The following is a 6,300-nucleotide window of genomic DNA, read 5'->3' on the forward strand; positions in this document are numbered from 1 at the left end:
CCTACAGGAAAAAAAATTTGACGGGCAATGGCAGGTGCTCTGCCTTTTCATTTAGTAGAGGGAAAAACTGTACATATTAACACCGAGAAGGTCGGAGTTTGGAAGAAAAAGAGAGGAGCCAGGTTACCAGGAGGCAACCAGACCCGGAGAAAAAGATCAACTAAAACTCCCAAGCCCCAGCAAAGAGGTCAATCTCATCTCTAATCATCCTATGTACTCCAGGCGCGGAAGTTGTCTTCTGTTGGAAAGCCCTTCTGTTTCGCTCATTCCAAAGATTCCAAGAGATGTATGCCGCCACGGTAGATGCATGAAGATTGTCATGCAAGATCTTGCATCTGATTGAAGTCGTCCACCAGGATTTGATAGAAGTGGCAGCAAGGGCAGCAGAAGCAACTTCAGGGTGGGAAAAGTGAAAGGATTGCCAAATCTCCTTCGCAAAAGGGCAATCAATCAAGATGTGTCGCGCAGACTCCGAGAGCTGATCACAAGTGCTGCAGCGATCGTTATGTGGCCATCCTCGAGCCGCCAGACGATCAGCAGTCCACAGCCTGTTTTGGAGCAAGGTCCAGATGAAGAATCTGATCTTAGGTTCAGCCTTGATTTTCCATACCTATTCAAGTTGCGGCATTGCAATTCGAGTGATGAACTGAATATTGTAAGCGGATTTGACGTTGTAGATTCCATTCGAGGAGTGGATCCAAGAGATTTCGTCGTCCCGATCAGTGAGAAGGACCTGCTGTAGGGCCGTCCAAAGGTTCAGAAGGGAGTCAAGAGTCAGAGCATTGTTGATCCTTTGCAGCCCAGCCATCCATTGATTATCATGTAGGCCGCCCCGTACAGACAGAAGCTTTCTACGAGACAACTTGTACAGAGTAGGGGCAATATCCATCGGAGCCATTCCATTCAGCCATCTATCCGACCAGAAATGCGCTTTCCTACCATCCCCCAGTTGAATGCTAGTGCATGCAGCAAATAACTGACGATCAGTGTGGTTACATGGGATTGGGGTGCCTTTCCAAGGGCGATCGACACAGTCCCACTCATACCATGCCCACCGCAGACGAAGGGCTCTACTGTATGCGGCGATTTCTTTGATACCAAGGCCCCCCACCGATTTTGGAGCACAAATGCGCTTCCAGTTTACCAAGCATTTCCCACCATAAGCCTCATCTTCAACATTCCAAAGGAATTTTCTTCGCAGTTTATCAATTTGCCTCTCAGCCCATTTATCCAGCGCAAACGCAGTGAGGTAGAACGTAAGCGTAGAGGTGAGGACTGGATTAACAAGGAGTAGTCGGGCAGCTCTGGTGAAGAACCTTCCTTTCCACGGTCCTAGGCATCCGGCAATCTTATCCAGAAGTGGCTGAACCTCAACCCTTCTCGGCTTTCTAAGAGAGAGCAGCAGTCCAAGGTAGCGACACGGAAGGCCCCCAAGAGTTCCTCCAAAACCCTCCAGGAGGGGAGCGATGCCAATCCCTTCGCACCGGACAGGATAAGCCACACACTTTCCTTGGTTGATCTTGAGCCCGGACACGTCACCAAAGAATTCCAAAATTTGTAGCACGACTTGAATGTCCAAACTAGACGGTTGAATGAAAAGAGCAGCATCGTCAGCATAGAAACTTGCCCTTAGCATAGCAGAGGGCGTCGACAGGGGGGAGAGTATCTCCAACTGTGTGGCTGTGTTCAAAATTCTTTGGAGGGGGGTCCAGGGCTAGGATGAATAGCATCGGCGACAGGGGGTCTCCCTGCCGGAATCCTCGTCGGTGCTGAAAAGGCAAGCCAGTAGATCCATTGAGTAGCACCCTAGAAGTGGCCGAGGCCAGCAACATACAGATCATGTCCCTCCATTTTTTCCCAAACCCATACTGCTCCAAAACTTGCAACAAGTATCCCCAACCAATCGAGTCAAACGCCTTTGCGAAATCAAGCTTGAGGAATAGCAACTTCTTCTTCTTTTGGTGGGCATCTTTGATTACATTCTTGACATAGAGAAAGTTGTCCTGGATGGATCTGCCTCGAAAGAAAGCGCTTTGAGTGACCGAAATGATTTTGTGTAACTCGGGCCCCAACCGATTAGCAAGCACCTTACAGATGATTTTAGCAACACTATGCATCAAGCTGATCGGTCTATAATCTGAAGGTGTTGTCGCTCCCTCTTTCTTGGGTATCAGCACTAGGTTGGCAGAGTTAAGAATCTTCCATTGGTTCCCCTTTAGAAGGAAAAGGCTCTTGAAAACCTCGATCAAGTCATCTTTGATTAGTAACCAAAACCTTTTATAGAAAGCCCCAGTGAACCCGTCTGGTCCAGGTGACTTCTCAGCATGCCCATCAAAAACAGCAGCCTTGATCTCTTCATCAGTGAAGGCCTGATCCAAGTGTTGCAGCTCAGCCCGCTGAATGCCTAGGAGGTCCCAATTCAGAAGCGAAACATTGGGTGCAGCTTTGCCAATGTGGTTCTTGAAGTGGTCTAATAGAATATTTTCCTTCTCCTTGTGGTCAGAAGTCTCGCCGTGCTGCCCAATAAGAGTGGCAATATGATTTTTCTAGAGTCTGCCATTAGCCCTTAGGTGGAAGAATTTTGTACTAGCATCACCTGATCTGATGGTGGTTAGCCTGGATCTCTGTTTCCATCTGATCCGTTCTAAGGCAGCAATTCCCAGAAGTTTGGACTTAAGGTTCCTCCTAAGGGCCCACTCCTCAGCAGTGAGCTCTCTGTGCTCCATTGCCAGGTCCAGTTGGAATATCACCTCGTTTGCAATGTCAGTTGCCAAGCTAGCCTTCTTTCTCATATCCCTGTTCCATTCCTTGAGGGCCGTGGCTGTTCTGGAAAGCTTGGCATGGAAGATTCTAATTGGGTCTGAGGAGTGCAGAGGTTTTCTCCAGGCGTCAGCAACAGCCCCAGCCAGAAGGACTCAAATCTGAAAGGTTTTGCATCTATTAAGCTCCATCTTCTTCATAATAAATGGGCAGTCAGAGATAGCCGTTGAAGCAGGAGACAAATGGTAGTGAGGCAACATAGTCTCCCGGTCGACAGTAAAGAGCAGATTATCTAACCTGGTAAGAGTAGTTTGTTCTCTTGAGGAGTGAGCTCTCTGTGCTCCATTGCCAGGTCCTACAGGAAAATCATTTCTTGCCTTGTGTTAACGCGTACGCCGAGAGTTTTATATCGGCCACCGGCGTACAAGGCGATAAGTAGTGCGTCTGGTGTGCGGAGCACGGCGAAGCCACTAGACTCGGCGTACATCCAAGTACGCTGTGACACGCCCAAAAAAACTGCGGCTTACCGAAAATACTCGGCGTACATCGCCCTAAGCCGAATGTCCTCGCAGTAAACACGCCGCACAGTTGTGCCACGTAGGTGTGCACGTCGCAGGTCACGGCGCCGTGACGGGGTCATAGATAAGCTGCGCTACACCCCCGAAGGCCGTGCACCTTCAGCAACACATGCATGCACGTCCGTCCGGATTCTGAGGTGGAGGTGCAGATTCAACTTCCGCCATTAATAGAGGTTGTCGTTCACCTACCTTGCGCCACGCCCTCCCTCACCTACAAATACATCCCCCAACCGCTGGTGCTCCTCATCTCCGTCCTTCACAGATCCAGCCGCCACATGTCCCCAAGCTCGTCTATGTCGGCCGCACCTGATCCACCATCAAACCCGACGCCGGCGACCCAGGGATACCACAATGCGCTGGCCGGCCGAGGTGTCAGATCTTCCATTTAATGCTTTCCCTACTAATAATTAAGTTTTGTAAAATGTCAGTATGAATATTTTATATAGGCATTCAATAATCTTTACAATGATTTCTACTTAAGATTTTCTACATAGCTAGATAGATAGGTTTAATTTGATCGGCTCGCTCTAGTGATTGTAGTCGTCGCTAGGTGGTCTACGGACCTGGATGTAATATTTACTTCTGGAGTTCTTTATACTACCTTGACAGGTGATGAATAGATTGAAAGTTTTCTTTCAAAAAAAAGCTAGATGCTAAAGTTTACAATATTAATTGATAAAAAAGTGTTATGGATATGAACTGGATCAATTTTCTTACTAATTAAGTTTTGTCATATGTTACTATATGAATGTTTTTATAAGCATACAATAATCTTCACAATTATATCTAGTTTAGGTTTGCTTCATAGCTAGTTTAGGTTTTGTCAACGTGAATTTAGATTAAGTGAACTTCTACATGGAATAACAGGCATACATACTCTCACATCGGATTTCCAAGGAGAAAAAGTAAGTACTGTTTTATTTTCGCTAGATGGAACTTTTTTTGGTATTCGTCATGTCGTCACATTGGATTTCCAAGGAGGAAACATAAGCACTATTTTCCATGGATGTGTTTATGTATGATAGAGAAAAATCATAGCTATAAACTATCTGGCGATCTCATTTCTGTGCTTGCAAACTATTTATCCTTATTTTGTTTGTTTATTGGTTTGATCCTGATATCAGCTTTGGTTGCAACCTGAAATGGAGGAACTCCGCACCACATTCAGCAACCTAAGGACACTGTATGTACGTGGCATCTTCGTTGAATTTGACATTTTATGGACAATGGCCTTTCTTTGTAGCAGCACCATCTGTCGAAATATTAAATATTGAGGTGATTTCTCTGTCTTTGTTTCTTTCCTTGTCCACTTATAAAAAAATTCACAAATTTAATTGGAAAGTTGTTTAAAACTGGATGCAATGACGATTGCTGCTGCTGCTGCTGTTGTCAATGTTGCACTCCTGAGCTAGCTAGCCGTGGATGGTCTTGCCAGTGTGCTGTGGCAACAATGTTGTATGGGTAGCTCAAGCAAGTACTTAGTGCAGATGGTTCCATCGTAGGCTCTTGCATGCATGGTTCAAAGACTATCTTTGATTCACGGTGGATCTGTGAGGACTTTTCACAGCAAACAATTCAAATTTCTCATTTGCGATATTCAAAGAATCCTAGTTGATAAATTGTTGTGAAAATTTCATAGAAAAATATAATACACGTGGTCGTATTTTAAGTGATACCACCTCTGTTTCTAAATGTAAGACGTTTTGACAGTTTAAATTGAAATGCCAAGAGTCTTATATTTTCAGTTTAAAAGTCTTATATTTAGAAAACCGAGGGTGTATTACTTTGGAATCCTATAAATAAATAAACGTTGGCTTAGTAAATCTTTAGTTTCATCCGCACATGTTTACTCCCCTAGATACTGTGGAGTAGTGCTGAGGCCAAAAGGAGGCGGCTAACATAGAAATCTCATATGGGTTGATATTTTGTACATAATACGTTCAGTATGAAATTCCAAATTCAATAGGAAGCGGGGAAAAATACGACTGAGAAGTGTCCAGCTGTCAGTCTCTACAGAATTTAACTCTCTTCGTAGTCCACAACCTTGGTGGTACGAAATTCCAAAACAAAACTACGATGTAAATTGTATGATTTCAGTCCAATGAGTGATCTAATGTCACTCCAAGGCTAGATAATGACTGATCTCCAAGGCTCCCTCCGAAGGATATTCTTTCTAACTGACATTCTTGGCTATATGTATGAAACACGCATGGTGTAGACTCGGTCCGGTGATTTTGAATGTTTTCCTTGATCAACATGATGAGCTTGCCTACTAGTGATACACTTGTAAAACTGGTTGGTGCTTTCACAAAAGTGAAAGAAAACTGGTTCGTTATGTTGGATTGACTTGATATAAGCAGTGGTTTTAATTTTGTAATAGTCGAACCAAAGCTTGTAATAGATGAATCAAGATTATATGAATGCATTTCATCAGAGCCAAAAGTTGACAGAGAGGCGCTCGACGCCACCACAACAAGAACCAAGTTGTACATACAGCATACACAGAGACACAAGATTAAGGCAGAAGCCCCACCCAATAAGATGTAAGCACAAGAAGTCATTTGCAGAGAGTTCCAGAGTAAACACGCAAGCTCCATCAACAGACTACCAACTAAAAAGGGGAAGAAAACAACCATCCACTGCATCACATTCAGTTCAACGATGCATGATGCAATCCAATCCAGCAAAAAGAAAAATGATCTAGGGTGATGGTTTACAGCACCGGCATGTATACATAATATGGGAGGTAAAGTAAAGTGAATACACAGTAAGTTTGGCCACAATAGTACCCAAGTTATACATGACAATATGTCTCACTTATCAGCACATGGCTGAAACCCGGCGCAAGCAGATGACAAATGCACAATACAACCAGGCGTACCAGCAGAATGCCAATAGAGATAAATTGTACTTGAACAACAAAACGTTGCTCCCAAAGTCAGAAACCATCACGGCTACAAAA

This window comes from Triticum aestivum, chromosome 5B (assembly GCF_018294505.1).
Source record: "Triticum aestivum cultivar Chinese Spring chromosome 5B, IWGSC CS RefSeq v2.1, whole genome shotgun sequence".
Taxonomy (NCBI): domain Eukaryota; kingdom Viridiplantae; phylum Streptophyta; class Magnoliopsida; order Poales; family Poaceae; genus Triticum; species Triticum aestivum.